We start from the raw sequence: 26,289 nt of genomic DNA, 5'->3' as shown, positions 1-26,289 counted from the left end.
TTAAGTAGATTGCATTGCATTTATATGCTGTCATACCCCTTTTCATCTGAGTGCTGTGAAAGAGTAAAACTAAATTTGAATTTAGTTTGATAAGGAGATCAAGAGATATCAGAATAGGATGGGAAAATGATATTGATAGCCTAGTTCAACCTTGTCATTAAAAACAGGCAAACACGAAGAAACCTGTAGATGCTGGAAATTCAAGCGACACACACAAAATGCTGGTGGAACACAGCAGGCCAGGCAGCATCGATAGGGAGAAGCGCTGTCGACGTTTCGGGCCGAGCTCCTTCGTCAGGACTAACTGAAAGGAAAGATAGTAAGAGATTTGAAAGTAGAAGGGGGAGGGGAAAATGCAAAATGATAGGAGAAGACTGGGGGGGGGGGGGTGAAGCTAAGATTTGGGAAAAAAAGGTACAGTAGTTTCATGGTATGGGAAACCAATAATGGTACTGATGCTCTCATTCCACAGATAAATGTTTACAAGAAACTTAATACTAACTTATTTAATTAGCTGGGGAAAAAACATCTCTCATCTTCACCTTTCAAAGTGGAACGTAATCTAGCTTTTCAGATCATTCATCCAGATCTTTTGATAGCTTGACTAGTAAAATAACTGTTTTGCTATTATGACCTGTGAATTTATTTGATTTTGGAGCAGCCTCAAGAGGCCATAAGGGCAACAGCTCCTGTTTCTATTGTCCATTCTTAAGATGATTCTTCTTTTTAAAGTTTGGGAAGCTCACTATTCCAAGAATAATCTTACAATGTCCAAAATATAAATCAGACTGCAACCATATTCAATCATTTATTTCTGCATGTTGAGAAGATCTAGACGAGAAGCCATGTTAAGTGAGCTTGTGGTCAGCTGCAGTAAAATTCTTTGTGTCTGGTGATATTGCAAACAGTTTACTAGTCTTGGACGTACAGGAACAGAAGACCCAAATATGTTGAGGGCCATTCCAGGTCTGGGATAAGTGTGAGAGAGGCCCTGAGATCTGCAGTGTAGTAGGTCTGGAGGGACGAGTTCCAACAAATTAGGAATAAATAAGAACTGCAAACATATTATTATACTTTATTGGCATTGATGAAAATAAAGCACAAATCTTAGAAATCTGAAATAAAAACTGGAAGATACTTGAAATTCTCAGCTGGATCGGCAGTTGGGAATTGTGATCTAATCATTCTTATTGAAACGTGTGTAGGGATCCACGTTTTGTTCGTATTCTCAAGAAATGTGTGCTGATGACACTGAGGAAAGTCAGAAAGAAAGTTGTGAAGAGGACATAGAGGAATATTGATAGGTTAAGTAAGTGGGCAAAGGTGTGGTAAATGGAGTACAATATAGGAAAACATTGTCAATTTTGGCAGTAAAACTTAAAAATACAGAAGGATATTATCTAAATGAAGAGAGACTTTGGAAATGCAAATCAGAGACAATGCAAGCAAATACTTCACGACATGTGGCAATTTTATTAAACCTGATTCCGATTCTGAAGGCCATGATGCATGATTCTCGAAAGGACAGTGTGCAGGAAAGCTAACAGAATGTTATTCTTATTGCTAGGAAAAAGATGGGAGATTATGCTTTTGTATACGGCTTTTGTGAGACCATATACAGATTGCAGTGAAAAATATTGGTCTTCATATTTAAAGTAGAGTGTTAATGTGTAAAAAATACTACAGGAAGTTTGAACAGGCTAGCCTCACTCTATATCTGATAGTATTTGTAAGGCTGAGAGGGATTTGATTGAAACATATAAAATTCCTGATAAGGTGGGTGTCAGACGGACATCCATCTTGTCAAGACCCCGCTATGGGAGGATCTAGAACAAGGACTGACGGTGTAATTTTTTTTCTCTCTCAGTGGGTCTTGCACCTTTGGAACTTTCTGGCACATTCCACAGTGGAAACCAAATATTTTATTATTTTGTTATTATTGGAAAGGCAAAGGCCGATATATTTTTGATAAACACAAGGTTGAAAGGTTATCATGGGTAGACAAGAATGTAGAGTTGAAGTTACAATCAAATTGGCCAAAAGCTTATTAAATGGCAGAGCAGGCTTGAGGAGCCAAGTGGCTACTACTGTTTACATGTTTTTACCTCAAACAAAAGTATTATTAATTGTCCATCTCTGATTCTGCCTTCAGAATCTGATTGTGAGTTGCCTTCTTGATCCAGATGGTGATGGTCTTCTTGTAGAATCAGAGTCAGCTTTATTATCACTGATATATATTGCGAATGTTGCTGTTTTACAGCAGCAGTTCAGTGTAATATATAAAATATACTATAAATTACAATAAATATATATTAAATAATTAATAAGCACTACAAAAAGAGAGCAAAAATAGTGATGCAATGTTCGTGGATTCATTGACTGTTCAGAAATCTGGTGAGAGGAAGAAGCTGTCCCTAAAACATTGAGAGTATGTCTTCAGGCTCTTGTACCTCCTCTCTAACGGAAATAATGAGAAGAAGGCATGTCTTGGGTGATAGGGGTCCTTAATAATAGATGCTGCCTTTTTGAGGCATCGCTTTTTGAAGACGTCCTTGATGGGAGGGAGGCATCTCCATGATGGAGCTGGCTGAATTTGCAATTCTCTGCAGCTTTTTGCAAACCTGTGCCGTGGCCCCTCCCTTCCAGACACCGATACAACCAAACAGAAAGCTCTGTTTGTACAAATTTGTACAAATTTGCTCGACTCTTTGGAGACATCTCAAACTTTTAATTAAACATACCGTAGCTGCTGCATGCCTTCTTCATTATTGCATCAATATTTTCAGCTCCTGATAGATCTTCAGATATATTGACAGCCAGGAACTAGTGTGATGATATTGGATTTGCTGACTATGAAGTTCTAAGCTCAAACGAAGATTTTAAACCCTATCCGATATAAGGAGCCATTGGTATCCTCACTAAAGGGAGATTATACTGTAGCTACCAACCCTTCAAAGATTAGATACTTTCAGCTAACAAAATAGTTTAAACACAGTTTATTTATTTTTAGTGATCCACATTTCAATTTGAAACACTATTTAAAGTTCACAGAGGTCTTCTATCTTTAAAAAGATTTCCAAATTAAAAAAGATTTCTAAAACATAAAGGATATCAGAAACACAGGCGCAATTCCTATAAGCTGAAAAGACATACCAGTGAGTTGCGGATGAATGAATCATCAGTCACAGCAATCCAAGGCAGAGGAATGGATTCTAGTTCACCCCATTTTTACTTCATTCTTCTTGATATTCTTCAACCATTCCTAAAAAGTCTGATTGTTCTCTAAACTTACACTATTTTTCTGCCACTTGGGTGATTTCACACACAAGATTATTTTTTGAAACCTTTTGACATAAATAGTCTAAAAGCTTCTAAGGACAGAGTTTCGAAGTACTCACAGTTAGAGCACAATTATTGATTCTGTGAGTATACAAATCTCCCAACTGTTAGCAAATCAGCTATTTGATGTGCTAAGTAATCTGGCCTGCAAACTTCCTTGAACTAAATAACTTAGCCAGTGTTGTCTAGGTTGATACAGGCCAATTAACCTATCCTATTGTCTTACACTGCACCTTTTGAGCAGCCAGCCTCATGCAGTGTCTGTGCTGCTTGTTTGCAAAGCTGTCATTTTAACTTTGGACTGATCACTGTTTGCCATTTCCTTTAAGAACTGAAGACCAGCTCCTGTTTACAACAAGAAGCTAAACAAAGAATATTAGTTGGAAGTTTAAGTTACTTGAAAAAAAACACCTTGATCTTTAGAAGCTCACAACTGCTGTGTGTAGAAAGCTGAGCTTGGCCAAAAAGGCTGCGAGACCCTGGACAGAAAATATCCATCACACTTGACACTGCGCACCCTTTCCACTGCTGATCCCTCGATGAGGACTGGTATTTGTTCCCCTGACTTCCTCTTCCTGCAGTCCACAATTAACTCTTTGGTCTGAATGAAAATGAGTGCAACGTTGTTGTTATGACACCACTCAACCAGCTGATCTATCTTGCTCCTCTTTGTCGTCTTGTTGCCAGTGTTGTTTGGGAGAGATCTCAGGACTTAGACTTGGCAATGATAAACAAACAATAGTTCATTTGGAAAAGTCAGACTGTTTTGTGATCTGGGAACATTTTGCAGGTGTTGGCCTTCATCTTCTACGCAGTGGAAGTCATTGTTTGGGAGGTGCTACTGAAGAGCCTTGCAGAGCTGTTTCAGTGCACCTTAGATTAAACTTCTGCAAGCTCGTGCCAGAAGGAATGCACATGAGCTGCAGGGCAGTCAAGGAGTTGCATTGCCGTAATAGCGTTGAACTCTTTGGTTGTTGTTGGAACTGTACTTATTCATCGAGTGTAGAGCATGCCACCACATTCTTGGCTTGTGCCCTTTTGGTCATGGAAATAGGAGATAAGCCACTTTCTGCAAAGTACTGAAGCTCAGATCCAGAGCAAACAACACTCTAGCAGAGTAATGAAAGAGGGTCTCACACAACTGCAGTCAGAGTTGGCATAGGTTGGGAAACCTGATAAAGATCTTGATTTGAAATATTGACAATATCTATTCATCCACAAATGCTGGTCGATCCACTGAGTTCCTTCAACAGTGACGTGTGAGTTGTTCCATGTGGAAATCCCACCGTTTTGTGGAAAAATGCAGCCTATTGTTATTAACCGAGTTTGATAAGAAACTTGACTGAAAAATTGGAAGAAAATATATTAAATGACCATGAAGCTATTGCATCGGCAGTTAAATAAAAATAATCTGGTTCACAGAAGGCTTTAAAAAGAAACCCACTGTGGCGACCCACTTTCTGCGCAGGCTCACAAATAGCCAGTGCGCGGGGACACACATTGCTACACCACTGTTCTTTACTGGTACAGAGCAATTTGTGGTCTGCTATAAATACTGGACGTGCTACTCTGTCTGACTGGGCTCTGAATCCAACATAATACAGACACCAACTGCAAACTTATAATTAAGTTATTCTCTCAAAATTGCTCTTCACCAAGTCCCAAGGTTTAGCACAGAAGTATTATCAGACAACACTTGGTAGCGAACTACATCTTAAAGATAGAGCAGAGACTTGGTCCAAGATGATATGTTCAAGAAGTTTTTGCAAGAAGAGTGAGGCAGAGTGTTTACAGGATTCCAGAGCTTGACTGCTAATGGCTCATCATAGCACCAGGCAGCTTGATCTGTAGCATCTACTACCCTGGTGTATGACAACAATATAGAAATAACACTAATAGTTCATCACTGTTAGAACAAAACATGTAGCTCTTTTGACCTGATGGAAGTTGTCAAATGATTGACATATCCCTTACTGGCAACAAATAAAAAAGGAAAGAAACTGGTGCACACAATGATTTATTTTTCTAAATCTAGCCCAGCAATTTATTGCTGTAGTCCAGTCTGATCCATGCCGCCCAGAGGTCCTAGGTAATTGATTCTTCACCATATAGCTTTTCCTTTGATAGTAATGAGGAAGGATTAATGACTATATTGTGACAAGACACAGTGATATTCTGAAGCCAAAATCCTGCGGCCCAGATGAAAAGCAATGTTGAATCTGAGAATAGGAAATCCGAGCAGCCTCACATTTATTGTTGATTTCTTGTTGCAAAGCCGACTTCTGCCAGATTATAGTTTAAAATGAGGATTCCTTTGTGTCAAAGCATAATTCCCAATAGAAAATATGGTCAGCTTCTTTATTTCATTGTCTCAGCTGTGAAATGCTCTCTTGTTCTCTGGCTGTGAGGAAGTTTGCTCTCTAACTTTCAGAATTGATCTAAGATCAACCATATTAAGGACATTTATCTGTCTAACTTCTGCTAACTAGCTTCTCCTGACGTTCAGACTTCTCCATGTAACCTTTTACCCACTGACTTATGAAGAATCTATCAACCTTCACCTTTAATACACTCAATAATTGGGCCTCCACAGCCACCTGTGGCAATTAATTCCATTGATTAACCACCATCTGGCGAAAGGAATTTCTTCTTATCTCCATTCTAAGTGGACATCCCTCTTTTCTGAGATTGTTCCCTCTGGTCCTGCATTCCCCCACTGCAGGAAACACCTTCACATCCACTCTGTCTAGGCCTTTCAACATTCAATGAGATCCTTTCTCATTCTTCTAAGTTTCAGCGAATACAGGCCCAGAGGCATCAAATGCTCCTCATATGATAAGTCTTTGAATCCCAGAATAATTTTGTGAGCCTCCTTTAAATCCTGCCCAATGTCAGCACATCCTTTCTTAGACAAGAGAAATTCTAGAAATCAAAGCAGCACATACAAAAGTGCTGGATGAACTCAGCAGGTCAGGCAGTATCTATGGAAGAGAGTAAACAATTGACGTTTTGGGCCGAGACCCTTCATCAGGACTGGAAACAATGTGGGCAGCAGTGGGGGGAATAGGAGGAAGAAGTACAAGGTGCTAGGTGATAGATAAGACCAGGAGAGTGGGAGGGGTGAAGTAAAGAGCTGGGAAGCTGATAGGTGAAAAAGATAAAGGGCTCGAGAAGGGGGAAATCTGATAGGAGAGTGTAGAAGACCATGGAAGAAAGGGAAGGTGGAGGAGCACCAGAGAGATGTGATGGGCAGGCAAGCAGATAAGGTGGAAGAGGGTAATGGGAATGGAAAATGATGAAGGAGAGGAGTGAGCAATTACCGGGAGTTCAAGAAATCGATGTTCATGCCATCAGGCTGGAGGCTATCCAGACGGAATATAAGGTATTACTCCTCCATCCTGAGAGTGGCCTCATCGCAGCAGAAGAGAAGGCCATGGAGTGACATGTTGGAAAGAGAATGCAAAGTAGAAATGAAGTGGATGACCACCAGGAGATTCTGCTTTTTCTGGCAGGTGGAGTGCAGATGCTCTGTGAAGTGATCTCCCAATCTATGTCCCATCTCACCGATATACATGAGGCCACACCAGGAGCACCAGATACAGTAAATGACCCCAACAGACTCACAGGTGAAGTGTCGCCTCACCTGGAAGGTCTGATTGGGGCCCTGAATGGTAGTGAGGTAGGAGGTGTAGTGGCAGGTGTGGCACTTGTTCCATTTGCAAGGATAGGTGCCAGGAAGGAGATTAGTGAGTGGGGACGAATGGACAAAGGAGTTGTGTAGGGAGTAATCCCTGCAGAAAGCAGAAGGTAGGGGTAAGGGAAAGATGTGCTTTGTAGTAGGATTTCTTTGGAAAATGGTGGAAGTTATGGAGAATTATGTGCTGGATGCGGAGGCTAGTGGGGTGGTAGGTGCGGACAAGAGGAACCTGGTGGGATGGTGGGAAGATGGGGTGAGGACAGGCGTGTGCAAAATGGAGGAGATGCGGGTGAGGGCAGCATTGATAGTGGAGGAAGGGAAGCTCCTTTCTTTGAAGACAGAGGATATCTCATTAGTTCTGGAATGAAAAGCCTCATCCTGAGAGCAGATTCAGCGGAGACAGAAGAACTTAGAAAAGGGGATGGCGTTTTTACAAGTAATAGGGTGGGAAGAGTTATAGTCCAGGTAGCTGTGAGAATGAGTGGATTTTTAAATGATATCATTACATTAACTGTCTCCAGAGCTAGAGACAGAGATCAAGATAGGGAAGAGAGGTTTCAGAAATGGACCAGGTAAATTTGAGGACAGGGTGGAAGTTGGAGGCAAAGTTGATGAGATCAGCATGGGTACAGGAAGCAGCACTAATATAGTCATCTATGTAGTGTAGGAAAAGCTGGGAAGTGATACAGGTATAGGTTTGAAACATAGACTGTATCCTTTCTTTGATAAGAGGCACAGAACTGTTAACAACACTTCAAGTGAGGCATCAACAGAGCCTTATAAAGCCTCAGCATAACATCCCATGTTACTTCACTCCTGATGAAGGGTTTCGGCCCGAAACGTTGTTATTACCTCCTCCCATAGATGGTGTCTGGCCTGCTGAGTTCTGCCAGCATTTTGTGTTTTTTTATTTATTTCCAGCATCTGCAGATTCACTCGTGTTGCCTCAGCATAACATCCTTGTTTTTATATTCTAGTCCCCTCAAAATGAATGCTAACAATGCACTTGACTTCCTCACCATCAATTCAACCTGCAAACTAGCCTTTAAGGAAGCCTGCATGAGGACCACCAAGTTCCTTTGCACCTCTGATTTTTGAATTTTTTTTCCCTGTTTAGAAAGCAGTCTATAGTGTTATTCCTTCTACCAAAGTGCATGACCATACACTTCCTGATGCTGTATTCCATCTGCCACTTCTTTGCCCATTCTCTTAATTTGGCTAAGTCTTTCTGCAGACTCTCTGCTTCCTCAACACAACCTGCCCCTCCACCTATCTTTGTTTCATCCTCAAACTTGGCCACAAAGCCATCAATTCTGTCATCTAAATCATTGACATACAATGTAAAAAGAAGCAGTCCCAACACCAATCCCTGCAGAACACCACTAGTCACTAGTAGCAATCAGAAAAAGCTTCTTGTATTTCTATACTTTGTCTCCTGCAACTATCCAGTTCTTTAACCATGCTAATATCTTTGTTGTAATACCGTGGATTCTTACCTTGCTAAGGAGCCTCATGTGTGTCACCTTGTCAAAGGCTTTCTGAAAATCCAGCATTCTCCTTTGTCTATCCTGCTTGTTAGTTCCTCAAAGAATTCCAATGGAGATGTCAGGTAAGATTTTCCTTTAATGAAACCACGCTGACTTTGTCATGCCTTATTTTATCATGTGCCTGCAAACCGCATCAATCAACTCCAACATCTCCCTAATCACAGAGGTCAGGCAAACTGGCCTCTAATTTCCTCCTTCTGCCTCCCTCCCTTCTTCAAACTCAGAGTGTCATTTGCAATTTTCAGGTCATCAGCAACCATGCCAGAATCTAGTAATTCTTGAAAGATCATTACTAATGGCTCCACAATCTCTACAGCTACCTCCTTCAGAAGCCATGGGTGTAGATCATCTGATCCAGGTGACTTGTCTACCTTCAGACCTTTCAACTTCCCAAGCACCTTCTCCATTGTAATAGCATCTGCTGTCACTTCTGCCCCCTGACACTCTCAAATTTCCAGTGTGCTGCTAGTGTCTTTCACAGTAAAGACTGATACAAAATACTTATTCAATTTGTCTGCCATTTCCTTGTCCCCTATTACTACCTCTCCAGCATCATTTCCAGCAGTCAGTCCAATATCTACTCTTACCTCTCTTTTTCTCTTTGTCTATCTGAAAAAAACCATTTAGCATCCTCTTTTATGTTATTGGCTAGCTTACCCTCATATTTCATCTTTTCGCTCCCTATGCCTTTCTGTTCATTTTTAAAACCTTCCCTGTCCTCTTAATTTCCTACTATTTTTTCTCTATTATATGTTCTCTCTTTTGCTTTTATGTTGGCTTTGACTGCCCTTGTTAGCCACAGTAGTGCTGGCCTACCTTTAGAGTACTTCTTCTTCTTTGGGGTGTATCTATTCTGTGCCTGGAGTTTGGGATGTATCTATCCCAGTGTTGCTCCTAGAAACACCAGCCATCGCTGCTCTGCCATCATCCCTACTAGTGTCCCCTTCCAATCAACTTTGGCCAGCTCCTCTCCCATGCCTCTGTAATTCCCTTTACTCGATGGTAATACTGTATGACTTGTCCTATCCTGTGTAATTTTTGACTAAAAAGGGTGAAATTTCAAGATACTGTAAACTTTAACAGTTATTGCTATTATGTAATATACCACCTTCCTTTTTATACACCAAGTTTCCTAAGTGTTTACAGTTATGCCCCCACCACTTATTGCGAAGAAATTGATTTTGGGAAGAACAAAAATATGTTTTAGATTTGAACATATGAATTAGTAGCAGAGTATCCTCAATATGGTTCCATATTTCAATAAGATCATGGCCAATCTGATTGTAATCTTAGTTCCATATTGTTGTCTATCCTGGTAAACTTCTATTCCTTGCCAACAAAAATTGGCCTATCTATGAGTTAAAAATATTCTAAGATACTTCTTCTACTTCTTTTCAGGGAGAAAGTTCTAAAGACTGGTAACATTGTGAAAATAATTGCACCATCTCAGTCTTACTATTTTACATTTTCTCACTCGAGGAAACATCCTCTCCAGAACAACCTCATGAAGACCCCTCATAAAAGTATATGATTCAATTACATCCCCTCCCTGTCTTCTAAACACTAGCAAAACTTGACAATGAGAAACCTAAGTAAGGATTTTGTCAAGGAATGTAACTTTATCAAGTCGGATTGATTAGAATTACTATAATTACAGTAATTGTTGATATCATTGTTGTTGGTCATTGAGCTGTGGCTAGGGTCAGGACTTACGATCCAAACCACAGCAGACATAAAAACTCATATCCTACTACAGAAAAAGTATAAAGATAGAGAATACTACTAGTACTCCGCACCTGTGGATTCACATATGGCTTATTTGAGTAGGTAGCATAGGATGGCGGTTGAAGGTTGTTTCTTGGAATGGAGCCCGGTGACTAGAGGTATGCTGCAGGAGTCAGTGTAGGGACCCTTGCATTTTAATTTATGAAAATGACAGTGAAGAGGTTTTCCTAGATTACTGGGGATCTTGATCAGTCAGGGAAGTGGACAAATTTATTTCAGTACTGTCAACTGTGAGGTGATACATTTTGGGAAGTCAGACCAGCACAGGTAGGGCTTTACAATGTACAATAAATGGTAGGGCTTTAAGGAGTACAATAGAATTGAAGTACAAAGGAGTACAAGTAGATAGATCATTGAAAGTGGTGTCACCGGTAGACAGGGTGCTGAAAAGAGTGCTTAGTATACAGCATTCATCAGTCAGGGTACCGAGTATAGAAGGTGAGACATTATCTTGCATTTGGTAATGCCACACTTGGAGTACTGTGATAGGAAATATGTGGTTAAACTAGAAAGAATGCAGAAAAGATTTATAATAATGATGCCAGGACTATAGAGTCTGAGTTATAGGGAGAGGTTGGACAGGTTTGGTCTTTATTTCTTAGAACAGGGATTCCCAACCAGTTTTATGCCGTGGACCAATACCATTAGGCAAGGGGTCCGCAGACCCCACGTTAGGAACCCTGCCTCAGAATGTGGGAAAATGAAGGGTGACCTTATAGAAAAGTTTAGAATTATGAGAAGTATAGATAAGGATTATGGTTTTTCCCCAGGGTATGGGAGATCAGAAATAGAGGATATAGATTTAGGGTGGGAGAGGTAAAGAATTAAAAGGGACCTGAAGAACAACTTTTTCACGCAGGGTGTGGTGAGTAAATGCAACAAGCTGCCAGAAAGAAGTGGTTGATGCAGCTACAACAGAAACAGCTCTATAGATACATGGATGGGCAAGGCTTGGAGGGGTATGGGCCAAATGTGGGGAATTAAGACAAGCTGGCTGGACACCATGGTCAGCTTGGACTTGCCTTGCTGAGGGGCCTGTATCCATGTTATATTGCCCTATGACTCTAAAATAGTACATATTTCATTTGTCAGAACTGAGAAAAGGTAGAAATTAAACAGGTTTCAAATTATTTCAGAAAAGGTGATGGGGCAGAGAGAACAAGGGAAGTCTCAGTGATGGGTGCGGACAATATGTCAGCTGAGAATAATGGTATAAGATTGTTAGTCACAGAAGATGTGTGTGGTGCATGGAGGAGATGTTAGTGGATGGAAACACACAAAAGCTGAGGCAGAGAGAGAAGTGAAGGCTCTGCAACTGTGAGTTTCAAACAAGAGAGACTGAGCACTGCAGATGCTGAAAAAAAAACAATCCTAGAGATACTATGCAGATCTGACAGCATCTGTAGAAATAGAAGCAGGATTAATGTTCCAGGTTGCTACCCTTTAATCAAAATTAACCAATTCTGATATAAACTGGAAAGGCTAAATTGTTAAATTTAACAATCCACAACTGTTGAATTCAATGTTAAGTCCTGAGAGTTCTAACTAGCCCAGATGGAACATGAGATGTAGCTCCTTGAGTATGTATCAGACTTCCTTGGAATAGTGAAAAAGATCAAAGATAGAACATTTGGATTGGGATGGAGAATTCAAGTAACAGGCTCCTTGGGAAGAGAACAGAAGGATTCTGCAAAGCTATTGCCCAGTTTCCTTTTGGTTTCTCCACTTCAGAAGAAACCCCAATGTGAACCCAAATGCAATACATTTGATTGGAAGAATTGCAAGTGGCTATCTGAAGTAAAACAGGAGGCGTTGCATCTGCTCTGAATGGAAAAGGAAAGTGCTATGAGGAATGGGGGGGGGCGTACTTTTTATTCATTTACCAGCAGAGCACAGCTGTTTTGCATGCAAAGTATCAATAATTTCCCTATAATCCATTGGAGGCACAGTAAAGCACTAGTTAGCCATGGCAGTTTAGAGGCTGATCTCAGTAACTACTGGTACAGAGTTTGTACGTTCTCCCTGTGACCATGTCAATTTCCACCTGGTGCTCCAGTTTCCTCCCACATTACAGATATTACCACTCACTTATACACTAGAAGTTAATTTACTAATCCACACATCTTTTGGCTATGGAACACCCAGAGGAAAATCATAAAGTCACAGAGAGAACATGCAAACTCCACACAGACAATGCCAGAGATCAGAATTGACCTGAGTCACTGTAAATGTAAGGCAGAAGCTCCCCCCACTGTCCCAGCCTCTGAAAGTGTAAGATAAATGACCCTTTGGAACTTAAACTTCTCTCACTTTGAGCAAATTATTATAAAGAACTTCTATGTGCCAATTGTGCTTTGTCAATGATCCCCCATCCCAATTCCATTTGTGGAGGTTGTTCTAGTCTACAAGGCAGAATAGGCCACCTTTTTGCTTCAGAATATATACAAACAGTATACCCCCCCCCCAAACAGGGCCAGAAGCATCACATTATTGTAACTTCTTCACCAAGAAACACTGTTAGGGCATGTCAAGGGGATAAAAAGGCATAGGCCATGTGCACACTAGCTCCAGAGAAACATGCAGTCTAGTTTCATGATCAAATTCCATTGGACAAAAGCCAGTGAGAGGTCCACCACTGCAGAGGACATGGGCTAGGTAGAAGAGCTGACAAACTCCTGACGTATTGAAGACATTTCTTGGGTAAGTGGTGAAGGGGAGAGAGTAAGTGCCAGTGTCCAGTAGTAGGGCTCCTGTCAAATAGCATTTTATTCTAAAAAATACCTTTAGGGTTTACCTTCTAAACTCTGAAACCTATTTAAGAAACACTGATTAGTTTGGCCAGTCCTTTGCACCAATGGAATAAGTAGCTGCCTTTTTCTAGATCTATTTGAAGAACCAAACAGAACGGAATAGATTTGACCCCGGTTTGGTTTTATAGTTGGGGCTACCTGCCATTGATTTTTGCGTCACAGTCGGAGAAACACTCCAGACCAACGCTACAAGGGCAGGCCTGGCTACCTGTTAAGCCCCCCCGGGTTTAAGACCAGATCTTCCCTATTTGGTGGATGTAACACTTTGTTTGAGAAATGACAGCATGTTTTTGCCCAGTTCTCAAACTAATATTTAATCCCTTCAATGTCTTCCATTTATCTGCTTGTGGTCAGCTTGTCTATTTGAGGGAGCTTGCAGTGCGGAACCTGGCTGCGAGGCTTCTCCACACAGCGACAACACTTCCAGAGCTTTTCACATAAACGGTAAACCACCTTTGTACAACCCGAATGCCTTAGCTTCTCTGAGCTAAATGTTGAACCCAAATGAGGCGAGGCTTCAGACAAAGAATGAACTAGACGGGGACTCCAACCACCAATGTCGATTGTATTCAAGCGAGCGATCCTTTACACACTGTGGCAAAGGGCACCCGCACTCCGAGTGAGGAAGTTGGTTAAAACGGTACACGCCAGACATTTATTTTCAGTGTCATTTGCTTGGGTACCTATGAAAGCTTCCAAAGATAACCTCGGCCGCCCCGCCTTTAAATCTGCTGTCGGAGAAGGCGGAACCCACAGGCATACAGACTATACGGATTGCTAAATGAGCAAAGACTCAGTGTGTGTAAGAGAGGGTGGGAGTACGAGAGAGAGGGAGGGAGGGAGGGAGGAAGACTCGCACTAGCTGTAAACAGGTGGTTCCAGCATTTCCACAGCCACCGGCGCTTGCTAAGTGCGCTGAAACTATGCGAGTGGGAAAGCAGGACTGGCGGACTCGGGGCCAGGCAGAGAGCGGACTAAACGCGAGGGATGAGGGAGGAGAAAGGAAATCAAGTCGGGGCAAATTCGCGGATTCCTGGAAAAGACTGAGTTCGAAGCAGAGTTCGCTGAAGCGCGCCGGCCTCCCGTCTCAGCAACAGCAGGTGAGTTAGAAGCTACCCAGTCTCTCTTTTCTGCATTATTGTTCTGCAATATACAGCCCCGCCCGGGGCATTATCAATATTAGTCTAGGTAGGATCAAGAGTCGGAGTGATCAAGTACTTATGATCAGTCTTTGCATATGTGTGTAACTCTTTGCTCAGTAGTTACTTGTGTTTAACTATGTTCGTAAATTACTGTATATTGTAAGAGCAGAAAACGATCACGGTAGTGAAAGTGTTAAATGCTCTTAAGTGATTAAGAGAGCTGACAGAAATTTTGAACTTACACGAAGAACCACTGTTGCTGGCAGCTGCCTAGATATCGCTGTCCTCTGAATGCCGTACTTGGGAGCCAGATTTTCTAGCTTTGAAAGCTGAATCTATTCACGTAACAATTATTGATGGAAAATAGAATTTAATAAACATTGGGCGTAAGAAAACGCGCAATCCAGGCCAGAGCAGACTTTAATTTGCCCCCCCCCCCGGGATTCTGAAATGAATGGTTGAAGAAAAATCCGATTTGTGAGTTTAAAACGTGGATTAGTGACATCTACAGTACTCAGTATAAAACTTTACCGTTTTCTTTAGTGTCCTCACATTCTCATCTTAAAGGCTAACGAGCAAAACTGTGTGCATCATGTTGAATTCCAGAATGTGCTGAGTTCCTGTATCCCTTGGATGGCCTAGTTACTGTTATAGCTCCCTGGAATCTAAATGTAATTGCAATATAAACTCCTTCCTAATTGTGATGCACATTAAAGGTTTACTCAACACCCTCAGTAGACCATTTGCTGAATAAAGCCACTGATCAGATGATGTCTCTGACTGTCCAGTATACTCCTCCTCCTCCTTAGAGAGTCCCTCGTTGAGGTTGACACATGTCCACTCCATTTCTAAAGTAGCTTAGAGACCAGAGGCCCAGTCTCCACTCCCATATATACACCCTCCCCCCACTATCGGACATAGGTGGAGCAGGAGGTGCTTGACCACATGAGTAGATGGACGAGTAATGTAGGAGATGGTTCACCTTTCACCGTGTACGGAAGGCATTTTATGTATGGATTTACCAATGCCACCCTAAAATCCCTTCTCCACTCGGAGTGGCCAGAGATTGCCAAGGATCAGTAGGAATATTCCATTTCTTCAAGAAGATCTTGGGAATATCCTGGTGTCTCTTCTACATTCTGTCAGGTGAACTCTTGTGGTGATGGAGTTTAGAATGGAGGGTCTGTTGGAAGGCTGGTGTCAGGCACAGGGGTGATGTTGGCACCTCTACTGGCACTGAATGAGATTAATTATGGCTGGGGATGCAAGTTTAGCAGCAGATACTGATGTGATTGATTGGAGCATGTTATAGAGAAACCCTTTCTGCTACATTGCCAGGCTTTGAGGTGCCTGCTATAGTTGGTCAGTGTGCAGGAAGGTAGAGTCACTGCTGCTTTGTGAACCTTGCCAGTTTGAGGTTTCGATCTTCTCTGCATTTCTCAATCGAACAAAAGCTGTGCTACACAATAAATGTGCTGGTGAATTGCATAATCAATATCAGCCTTTGCTACAAGTTTGCTTTCAAGTTGCAGGAAGCAGTTCATGGTTTGCCAGACTCTTGTTGTGGACCTCTCTCATTGGAGAGTTATGCATAGTGGGGGTTAGTAGAGCACCTTTATTTTGTAGCTGTTAAGTTGAAGGCATTAATGCATCGGTAATGACTTGGAGCTTGGTCTCAGAATTAGCTTGTATAAACTGGAAACTTAGAGTGCCTTTGTCAAAAGAAAGGCGGCTCAGGGACCACAATGTGCTTTGTACATGCAGTGCCTTTCAGAGTGGGAGTAACAGTGAGGGGGTATCTCAGCATGAGTATCGAGTGCACTGAGAAGAGGGCACCGGTGTCCTTTTGATACTTCTATAGCCATGAATTGGGGTGAGGCATGGCTGCCTTAGCCAAGTGCAATGCATCTCCCACGTCTTGGTTACTTCCAGGATCACAGATGGGATTGCGCTCTGTGTCCAGGAGCTGGGTTCACTGTCGGACTTGTCTGAGGCTGAGATCTTTGAGGAAAGGACATATAGGAAACAGTCACATTTCGGTTTATGTGCGCGAACTAGATAGGGCAATGGGGCAAAGAGGAGCAGGCATGTCACACAGGAATCAATCTTGCTGTTTGACAGATTTTCCCTTTTGGACATTGTTATGCTGATGGGTTGTCAGAGCAGTGAGGTCAGGGTCTGGACTGTGGGTCTGTGAGTGGCTCAACTGTACACGAGGAAAGGGGGAAACGGAGAGTAATACTGATAGGAGATTCAATAGCCAGGGTGATTGAAAGCATTTCTGTGGCTGCAGACTTAACTCCAGGATGGTAACTTGCCAAAGTCAAGGATGGTACTGATAAATTAAAGGGGAAAATTGAAATCAATGTAAAATTTTGTTGTCATATGCACAGATGCAGTGAAAAACTCGGGTGTGGCAGCATCACAGTCATGTAGCATCAGAGTCACAACTTTCAGATGAAAAACATAAATCAGAATCAGGTTTATTATCACCAGCATGTGACATGTAATTTACTAACTTAGTAGCAGTGTTTCAATGCAATACATAATATAGAAGGAAAAAAATGAAATAATAATAAATAAATCTTATTCAGTATACTTTATGCATATACATATATTGAATAGATTAAAATTATGCAAACAACAAAATTACTATATATTTTTTTAAAAAGGTAGTGAGGAAGTGTCCAAGGGTTCAATGTCCATTTGGAATTGGACGGGAAGAAGCTGTTCCTGGATAGCTGAGTATGTGCCTGCAAGCTTTTGTACCTCCTACCTGATGGTAACAGTGAGAAAAGGGCATGCCCTGGGTGCAGGAGATCCTTAATCATGGACACTGTCTTTCTAAGACACCGCTCAACGAGGCCCTGTAACGATATAAGAAGGAAAAAAGAATGAAATCAAGCAGGCAAAATTTTGAGAACCCACAGAGAGCAAGACCTTAAAGATTGTAATCTCCAGACTGCTCCCCATGCCAAGAGCTAATATTTACAAAAATGGGAAGATGGTGCTATTAAGCGCAGAGATAGAGAGATGTTGCAGGAGGCACAGCTTTATACAGTACTTCTGAGGCATTGCACCTGTTTCTGCAAATGTGGAACCTTTGAAAATTGGATGGGTTACACCATATCAAATCCAGGCCTATAGCTTTGCAGTGGCTTACAATAAATAAAGCACAGCCAAAATACATATCTGAAATCAAAACAGCAAATGTTGGAAAGACTCAACAGTTCAGGCTGCATCTGTGGAGAGACAAACAGTTAACATTAATTAGAAGTGAGACAAAAAAGGGAAAAAATGTTTGTTGTCAGTTGTGGAGAAGGTTGGGGAGGGTTGAGTGGAATAAAGGTAATATTTTTAAAAGGGCAAGTCAATTCTTTTAATGTAAGTTAGTGGAACAAGTATAAGCAAATTGTTGTGAATCTCTTTGTCATTATGAAAATATACCTGTACAGTGACCAGTGCTGTGAACTAAATGTCCAGTTAATTGATATTTAAGAACAGGCAAAAAAAAGGACAAAATTGGGTGGTGTAGTGGGGTGGTGTGCTGCAGTGGAATGATGAGGAATGATCTTGGTGTGATACATCTTGATGTAGACCAAAACTAAAAGCTATTGGAGAAACTCGGTGGGTCAAACAGCGTCTGATTTTTTTTTTTGTTTCAGATTTGTTTTGTTGCAGGATCAGGCATCTCTTGGGTCTCTGCATCATTATGTAAAACTGAAATCTACTGAAAGAGCAGAAAGTGTTGGTATTTATTAATAGACTGCCAAATAATTAGCATAAATGAGGACAAAACAAGAATACTATAGCGATCATGGGAGACTTTAACATACCAATAGACTGACAAATCAAATCTACAACAGTAATGGAACATATTTGGAATGCTTTTCCAGATCAATATGTTGAAGAACCAACTAGGAGAAAGGCTATTTAGGATCTTGTTTTACAAATTTTGAAGGGGTTGATTAATAACCTTATTGTCAAGGGACCTTTGGGGAAGAGCGATCATAACAAGATGATTTAAATTAGCTTTGGGAGTGATGGACAGTAGTTCAATGCCAATCTACAATCTTAAGTCTTAACAGAGAAATATATGAAGGTATGAAAGTCAAATTGACTGTGATTGGTTTGGAGAATATATCTAGAAGGTATGATGGTGGATGGGTAATAGTTAAACTATAAAGTAATCTGCAAGTTACAAAGAAAGTAACATCCTTTTAAGGTGTAACTACCCAATAGAGAAAGTGATTTATCTACAGCTGATGGAAGAAACTAAAGGCAGCATCAAGTTAGAAAAGAAAACAGGGTAATAAATTTGTCAGAAATAGTAGCTGGCCAGAGGACTGAGAGAATCTTGGAACTTAGCAGAAAAGGGTCAAAAAATTAATTTTTAAAAAAAAGCAAGTTCAAAAAATGTATAGACTGGCAACAGGCTTGAGGTTACATAAAAAGAGCAAGACAGAAGATGACTGTGAAGTTCTGTTATAGGACATTGAACAATCTCCTAGTATGATAAAACCATAAGATCGTAATGTATAGTGGCTGAATTAGGCTATTTGACTCATTGAGTCTGCTCTGCCATTTCTTCATGGCTGATCCAATTTTCCTCTTGCACCCAATCTCCTGCCTTATCCCCATATCCCTTCGTTCTCTGAACGATCAAGACTCTATCAACCTCTGCCTTAAATAAATATAAAAAAAAACTTGTCCTCCACAGCTGCCTGTGGCAATGAATTCCACAGATTCACAACTCTCTAGCTAAAGAAATTCTTCCTCAACTCTGTTCTAAAAGGACGCCACTCTATTCTGAGCCTGAGTCCCCTGGTCCTAGTCTCTCCCAACACAGGAAACGTCCTCTCCACATCCACTCAATCAAGACCCTTCACCATTCGATAGGTCACCTTTTGACCTCAAAATCTACTTTGTTATGTCCTTGCAGCTTATAGTCTGCCTCCAGTGCACCTTCTCTGCAACTATAATACTTTATTTTGCATTCTTTTATTATTTTCTCTTGTGCTACCTCAGTGATTTGTTGTGATGAAATGAGCTGAGTAGTTTCTCATGCTACGTCATTGCATATAACAATAATAAAGCAGTTTGCAAGTTACAGTCAGAGACAGGAGAATTTGTCACTGGGAAATAAGAAAATGGCCTGGGTAATGAAGTTAGAACATATGTAATTGGGGATAAGGTTAGAAATTAGTTATTAGAAAGAAAGTGAAGAGTGGAAATCAATAGATTCTTTGGTGGCCTGTGATTCATGGAGCACTGCACAGGTCATTGTTTGGACCCCAGGTATTTATTACATGTATCAATCATCTGGCTGCATGTACAAAATGCATGAGTTGTAAATTTTGGTGATTATGCTGAGCAAGATGGGATTGTGAGTACAGAGGAGGATGTAAAGAGCCCTCAAGGGCATATGGAACAGATGAGTGAGTGGGCCAGATCGTGACTGATGGATGGAATATCATGTGGAAAATATGAACACTTTGGTGTTTAAAAAATAAAGTTTATTTGTTAAATGGTTAGAGACTGGATTCAAGTGATGTTCAAAAAGACCTACATATGCTTGTACACAAGACAGCGAAGGACAAGGAATGAAAATGGGAAGTTGTATAGGGTCTTGATATGATTGCACCTGGGCTATTGTGAGGAATTGTACGTTGTTTTAGCTGTCTTACTTGTAAAACATGTACTTGCCATAGAAAGAGTGATGTGAAGGTTTGTTAAACTGGTTCCAGTGATGGAGGATTTACCTATGGGGGAAAGATTGAGAAGATTGGGACTGTATTCTCTACAGTTATGAAAGATGAGGGAAATCTAAAATTCTTAAGGACTTGGCTGACTGAGAACATTGTGGATTGAAAATAAGGAACGGGGCATTCAAGGTGAAGGTGAGGAGAACCGTAGTCATTCAGAGGCTTTCCAATTGGAAATTGGAAAGAGAGGGCTTTGGAAGCTCAGTAAGCATGCTCATTCAGCGTTTCTGTGGTGTTACTACAAGCAAGTTTTTCTTTGCCCATAACAATAAACTCGACTTCGACTTTAACAAGTTCAAGAGAATAGGCAGGGCCAGGTTAGTAAACACGGTGTTACAGATAAGGCAGATGGACTTGGTTCCATACTGTATTGATTTAGTATCATCTATATCAATGACTTGCAGGAAAATGTACAAGGCATGGTTAGTAAGTTTGCAGATGGCACTAAAATAGTGGAGAGTGAAGCTGGTTGTCAGGATTTACAGAGGGATTGTAATTACCTTGATAAGTGGTCCAAGGAAAGGCAAATGGAGTTTAATTAGGAAAAGTGCAAGGTGTTGGCAATGCCAGTAAGAGTGGGACTTTCACAGTGAACAGTAGGGCTTCAGGCAGTGTTGTAGGATTTGAGGTACCTAGGAGTACCAGTACCTAGTTCCCTGAAAGTGGCATCATAGAATGTTACTGAAATGCCAGTCTTAATCAGTCAGGGCATTGAGATAGAAGTTTTGTTTGTAGTTGTGCAAAATATTGGTTGGCTGCATTTTGAACATTGCATTCAGTTTTGGTCACTTGGTGATAGGAAGTTGGGAATTTTTTCATAGGAGTGTAGGAAAATGAGGGGTAATTTTACAGAAGTGTACAAAAACATGTTAGGGTTGATGCAAACGGACATTTTCCTAGGGCCGGGGAATCAAGAACTAGAGGGCATAGCTTTAAGGTGAGAGGGGAGAGATTTAAGAGAAACTTGAGGGGCAACTTTTCAACAACTGTTACAAAAGAATGAAAATGGTGTGAAGCTAGCTTTGTTTGCAATTTATCTGCATTCACATTGAGTCTGTTGTAGACTTGTAAGTTAAGGTAATGGCTGGCATGCCACCTTGAAGATGTAATACTGGAGATGAATTTCTGTAAATAGCCATATTTTAATAAGGATGCTGCTTTCTGCATTTTTCTTGGAGTTGATCTTTCATGAGGATCTCATCTACTGTGCCCTGTATGAAGGGAACAGTTCTTTGACCAATAGGGGTCAAGAGGTTGAGAAGGACCCTGGTGACTGCAAATCTTGTGTCTGAAAACAAAGCGACCCTTTTGTAGTTACTTCAATTGGATCTGAGTATTTCCTTGATGATGATTTTTGATTGCAGCATCCAAAGCCCACTGGTCGAAAGGAAATACAATATGCTGTGTTGACATATACTTCAATGACTAGCCTTCCTGAAATACTCCACATTAACTGATCACTGACAATTCTGAAACTGAAATACGGGAGACAGTCACTGCGTAGAAGTTTACATGCCATTTTAATCAGGAGATGGTCAAGTACCTTAGTCTGTCAGTTGGTCCCAGTGCATCATTTCAAAGAGGAGCAAAGGAGTTCTCCCCCATCCCTCGGCCAAATCTATTCTAAATCAACATCATTAAAGCAGTTTGTCTGGTCATTATCATGTGGGTGGAGTTAGCTTCATACAAACGGTTGCATTTCCTGCAACTAAACAACAACTAACTAACTAAGTTGCAACAGCAACTAAAATTCTTCACATGCAACTTACAAACCTTAGTTTGTATCAAGTTGACAAACCATCTTTCAGATCAAAACAGAATGCTTCAGAACTCTCTTAACTCCAGAACTCTGTTAACTTAATCAATCATAGTTATAAACAGATGATGGCAAGTGATTTCATTGATTGAGAGTGCAGTTGAACAGTAACACTGAGGAGGAATGGCTCAGAGGGAGTTGAATTGGATATAAAAATGTCATGATGCTTGGATCAGATTTAGATATTGGACATGGGACAAGTTTGAGTTTGTTTTTTACTTCAGCAGATCTCTAATTAGAAGAGAAGACTGGCAAAGCATAACCACAAAAGTGAAAAAGAGGCCAGTAAGGTTTGAGGTGAAAGAACCAAGAATTTCCAATTTAAGCTTAATCAGTATTCTGCACACAAAATTGTTAGCTTTAAGAACTCTTCGCTGTTGTTCTCACTTCTACATAAATTAACTGGTGTATCACCAGATATAAAATCTAACTTTAAGCTGCAACATTTGGTAAAAGAAGGTAAATTTTACTAAAACAAATTTGTTCAATTGAGAAATATTATTTGATCTGTTTAAATGTAATGTACTTTAATGCAGCTAAATATGGATTGGCACAGAAGGGCAATTTAAGTATCCTAGTTATTTAGTACTGAAAATAACTTAAAAAAAACACTTTTGCAAGATACAAATGGTTTATTGTAGTCTGTTTCTCAGTGTTGAAAATATTGCCTCTATGCCTAAATGCATATTTATTTTGGAGCCCCTTAAATGGGCTACAAATGATTGCAATTAGCAGAAACTTGCCTTGTGATTGATTCAGTCAGGCTGTAAGGTGGGTGGGGCTGGGCTTACACTAATGCAGAATTTCAAGACAAGATGGATTCAATGCATCATCTGCACTTTTGCTCATGTCTAGAATTCATGCAGTCAGGAATTTCAGGACAAAACATATTAGCAAAGATGAGTTTTGGGAGATACTACTTTAAATTATTTATTTCTTGAGATTACTTTTGGCTAAGTTCCCAGTGCTTTGGTATCCGAAAACAACATTGATATTTTGCTAACGTGAAAGCAACAAGCATATACAGTGAATTCCGGTTAACTGGGACATCAGTTAATCGAGGTAGCTGCTTATTTGGGACAACTCTTAAAGAATAAAAACTAATTGTGAAAATAGCTGGGATTTGGGACACAAGGTCACTTAATTGGGATAGGAGACTGTTGCCGAACACTTTCTAACTAGTGTCAGACACATGCACTTGTGTGGCCATTAGACACCATAGTACTTTGAGCAAGTAGACTTGCATGTGCTTGCGTTCAAAAAGCAGTGATTTTTGTCACTGATAGCTGGCGAGAAAGAAGCAGCAAGACAATTCAGAACTATTTTTGCTTAATGCGGTTTCAGGCATTCAGGCTAGGAGATCCCAGAAATGGCCAGTAGTGAAATTCTTCCATTAATAACTAATAGGAACTAATACACTGTTTTATAGTACTGTCATAGTATTGATAGTGCTTACTTTGTTCTGATTTCATTTAAATACATAATTTGTTGCTCTGTTAACTGATAGTTTGTCTTTTACATACCTTTTTAACAATTTCTATGAAACGGTGCCTAATTGGGACAGCTGCTTAATTGGGCCAAAATGTTCTGGTCCCAATGTGTCCGAATTAACTGAAATCCACTGTACTTCAAGAGTACTTCATTTGCAATAGAACACTGGATGCCCTGAGACCATATAAGGTGATGATAAATTCACATTTTTTTCTTTCTTACTCCATTACAGTTGAAGATACCCCTTCAGTGGTTGTAACATAGAGTGGGGCTATTGGATTGTTTATCCAGAGAGTGAATTAAATTCATTATATTCTATATTTGAAGTGGAAGTTGATAGGTTTTTAATTAGTAAGGCTATCAAAGGTTACGGAGAGAAAGCGAGGGTTGTGAGGGATAACAAATCAGCCATTGAATGGCAGAGCAGACTTAATGGGCCAAGTGACCTATTTCTACTCCTGTGCCTTACAGTCTTGTGGAAGTAAAAGAGTTGCTATCATAATATTGGTCAAATAACAAGAATGATATGAAGACCTTGGTGACCGAACAAAAAAATATGCTGTCCTTTGCTGTACATGTTTAAAGACTCACACTAATGTATTTGATTCTTAAATTGCCTTTCGAAGTAGTAATTCACTCTTCAATCGCAGTTAAATTTATATGTGAAATACTAATGCCCCCATCCAACAAACTTAAATCTGCACATTGGTTTGGAATCCAGTCCATTGGTTTCTGTGTGAAGCCCCACTCCCTGGCAACTGTCTGAATCAGAACCAGACTGTTACAAAACTAAAATCAAAAACTGCAGAAGCTGAAAACTGAAATTACGAGAAGCGTTCAGCTGGTCAGGCTGTATCTGTGAGAAAACAGGTCTTTAACCAGATATATAAAGACTGTTCATGACGTTGGCTTATATTTTACCCTGAACTGAACACCCTATCATCAAACTTAAACATCAGTAACTTGACCCAACTCTGTTTCTGCCTCAGTTAATCAGCTGCTGAAACCCTCATTGGTACCTTTGTCACCTCTAGTCTTGAACATTTCAAACACTCTTGGCCAGAACATCTTGATCTACGTCCATGGATTTAAAATTCTTGAATCTGCTGCCAATATCCTAACTGGCACCAAGTCCTGTTTATCCCTTTCTCCTGTGCATGTTGACCATTAACTCTAAGAAGGGCAACACTTGATTTTAAAATGTTCATTCCTTTTTAAAATCTTCCCTTGCCTCCATCCGTGTCACAGTATTACTGTAACCTCTTGTAACTCCACGCACATGTATATCTATCCTTCTCGCCTTCCAACCTCTTGCTCAAGCCCAACGTTTATCCCTGTACCATACATTCCGCTGCTAATGCTCATAACTCGTACCACCAGCTGCTATACTTTTTCAACAGCAAATGCTTTCAGCTGAAAATACCTTCCTGAAACTTCATCGCTCTCCTCCTTTAAGTCAGGCTCTTTGACCAAACCACTGATTCTCACCTTCATACCTCCTCATGTGTTTCAGTGTCTGTTTTTATAAATTTGAAAATGCTCCTTTGTAATAGTTTGGGTTATTTTTAAAACATTAAAGATGCTTGTATTAATGGGAGCAAAGGCTATTCTTAATCAAATGATTGATTTTTAAAAAATTAACTATTAAAATAAATCCTCCTAGTTCTTAATTTTCCTTAGTGCAGTATGATCCAAATGTTACAAGTTTATTATCATCAGCAGAATTACCATTACTACTCTAAAAATGAATATGGCAAATTCTAAACTACCCTACCTCAAGGATTTTGAGTGTGTTCCAATTTGGTCTGATTGTCCTCTTTCGAAGTGGTCCAGAGGGATGTCTTCCACTTTCAATTTTTGTGAGGTGGCTAATGAGGGCATTGTGGGAATGGCATACTCTTCCAGAAACAGAGCAGGACAGGGTAATAGGACAGGATGGATGCACAGGTAGTTTGTGATTTAAGTGCTTCTTCCGCTTCTTAGGCATGGCCTTCAGTTTTCAAAAACTGTTCTCCACTTTGAGACGTCTTAATGCAGATATGCTGAGGAATAAGTGGATATATTGTATTTCTTCAAGGAAGCTTGAGCAAATCTTGTTTTTATTTTGCACCCTTTCTAATAAACTCTTCCCATGACACAATTTGGATTAGTGTGGCTTTTTTGGAAGTCTAGAGTCAGGCGTGTGATCATATAGCTAGCTGAGAATAATTAGGGATTCTGTTAGTCTGGGAAAGTACTTGACTTAGATTTTGATAAGACTTGCGATGAATTTCGAGGATTTTAGGGAAACACTGGAAAGACGTTTCAATGTTGGTGAGGCTGCACGTGGGGATTTGTGTTCAATTTTGGTCACCCTGCTGTAAGAATAATGAAATTAAATTGGAAAGAATGCAGAGGAGATTTACAAAGATGTTCTCAGGATTCAAGAGTCTGAGTTATAGATTGGACAAGCTGGGACTTTTTTCCTTGGAAGGCAGGAAGATGATGGGTGATCCTGTGGAGGTAAGTAAACTCACGATGAGGGTAGTTAGGGTGAATGGACACAGTCTTTTTCAGAGTGTTGGGAAATCAAGAACTCAAGGACATGGGTTCAAGGTGAGGGGGCAGAGATTTCATATCAATGCAGGGGGCACAATTTTCACCTTGATAGTGGACTGGATGTGGAATGAGCTGACAACAAAAGTGCTTGAAGTAGATACAGGACCTAAACAATATCTAAAGATACCTGGACAGCATTAGATAAGAAAGGTTTCGGGGATATGGATCAAACAATGGCAAAGTGGAACTAGATTAGATTGTGGTCATGCTCAGCATGGACCAGTTGGGCTGAATGGCCTGTTTCTTTGTAGTATGACTCTGTAACTCTGATTTTTCCCCTTGCCTTGAGGTGTCTGTTG

Source organism: Hypanus sabinus, chromosome 7 (assembly GCF_030144855.1).
Source record: "Hypanus sabinus isolate sHypSab1 chromosome 7, sHypSab1.hap1, whole genome shotgun sequence".
Lineage (NCBI taxonomy): Eukaryota > Metazoa > Chordata > Chondrichthyes > Myliobatiformes > Dasyatidae > Hypanus > Hypanus sabinus.
This window is presented reverse-complemented; position numbering follows the sequence as displayed.